This window comes from Mus musculus, chromosome 15 (genome assembly GCF_000001635.26).
Source record: "Mus musculus strain C57BL/6J chromosome 15, GRCm38.p6 C57BL/6J".
Lineage (NCBI taxonomy): Eukaryota > Metazoa > Chordata > Mammalia > Rodentia > Muridae > Mus > Mus musculus.
In genome coordinates, this window is record NC_000081.6 from 82,226,993 (window position 1) to 82,229,087 (window position 2,095).

Here is a 2,095-nt window from a genome sequence, read left to right on the forward strand (position 1 = left end):
TTGGCGGCATAAGGGGCTTGAGGAGTCCATCCTGACCTACATAAGACCCAGAGATCAAGAGAGAACAAGACCAGGAGGGGAAGAGAAGGGGATGGGGAGAAAGAGCTCACGGATGCAGGAAATGTTAGGCTAAACCTTCAATGTATTTTCTTTCTTCCTTTCTTTCTTCCTTTCTTTCTTTCTTTCTTTCTTTCTTTCTTTCTTTCTTTCTTTCTTTCTTTCTTCTTTTCCTTTTTTCTTTTTTTTCTCGAAACAGAGTTTCTCTGTGTAGCCCTGGCTGTCCTGGAACTCACTCTGTAGACCAGGCTGGCCTTGAACTCAGAAATCCGCCTGCCTCTGCCTCTGCCTCTGCCTCTGCCTCCCGAGTGCTGGGATCAAAGGCGTGCGCCACCACGCCCAGCAGGCTCAGTCACTTTTAAACTCATCCTCTGCATCACATGGATTTACTACCAGCTTCTTGAAAAGGAGTTGACTCAGACAAGTGACAGACAACAGCACAGGGCTTAGTCTGGGGGTGGCGTGGCTTCTGTGTCCCCTCTAGCCACCTTCTCAAGCCAGAAGCCCTTCTGTGCCACTTTTGAGTATGAGATAATCAGGAAATTAGTTTCTTTCTTGTTTTATGTATGTGAACACACGGTAGCTGTACAGATATGGTTGTGAGCCTTCATGTGGTTGTTGGGAATTGAATTTAGAACCTCTGCTCGCTCCAGCCCAATGATTTATTTATTATTATACATAAGTACACTGTAGCTGTCTTCAGATGCATCAGATCTCATTACAGATGGTTGTGAGCCACCATGTGGTTGCTGGGATTTGAACTCAGTACCTTCGGAAGTGCAGTCAGTGCTCTTGCCCTCTAAGCCATCTCACCAGCCTCAAGAAATTAGTTTCAAATTCGCTGTAGGGCTTACACATTTTCCTTTTAACAGGATTTTGTCTTGCTCTTTTTTCTTTTCTTTTCTTTTTTTTCTTTTTTAAAGATTTATTTATTTGCTGGGCATGGTAGCAGAGGCCTTTAATCCCAGCACTCGGGAGGCAGAGGCAGGCGGATTTCTGAGCTCAAGGCCAGCCTGGTCTACAAAGTGAGTTCCAGGACAGCCAGGGCTATACAGAGAAACCCTGTCTTGAAAAAAGCCAAAAAAAAAAAAAAAAAAAAAAAGATTTATTTATTTATTTAATGTATGTGAGTACACTGTGGCTGTCTTCAGACACACCAGAAGAGGGCATTGCATCCCATTACAGATGGTTGTGAGCCACCATGTGGTTGCTGGGAATTGAACCCAGGACCTCTGGAAGAACAGTCAGTGCTCTTAACCACTGAGCCATCTCTCCAGCCCCTGGCTTTTTTTTTTTTAATGTTATTTATATATCTGTTTAGGACAGGATCTTGCCTTGGTGCCGAGGCTGGCCTCAGACTTCAGGGCTCAAGCAAGCTTCCTACCTCTACCTCTTTTGTAGCTGGGCCTACAGGGACATCCCACCAGCCCAACTTTCACCCATTAAGAAAAACCAAAAAGTGCAATTTTTACTTCAAACTTTTGATAGAACTTCAGCGTATTCTTCTCTTTCCTTCCCATGCTGCTAAGGATGGTATCCAGAGAGCCAGCCCTTGGGGGGTGGGGGGGGGTGGGGCAGGAGGATCAGGAGTCCAAGGCCAGGTTGGGTTACACAAAACACCAAAATTTTATTTTATTATTATTTGTGTGTATGACATGTGTGAGCGAAGCACACGTGTGTCCCGGTGCATACCATGTCAGAGGGCAGCTCTCGAGAATTGTCGGAGGCACGCTCAGGTGGCTGGCTCGTGAAGTGAGCACCTCTTAACAGCCTGTTCATGTCATATTCTTGAATATAAAATGACGGATTTTTAAGCCTGGTGGTGCTGGCACACACCTCCCATCCCAGCACTTAGGGGGCCAGCCTGGTCTACAGAGTGAGCTCCACCAAAGTCAGGGCTACAGAGAAGCCATCTTGACAAACCAAAAATAAAAATTTAAAAAAACGCCGGGCATGGTGGTGCACACCTCTTAATCCCAGCACTCGGGAGGCAGAGGCAGGTGGATTTCTGAGTTCGAGGCCAGCCTGGTTTACAAAG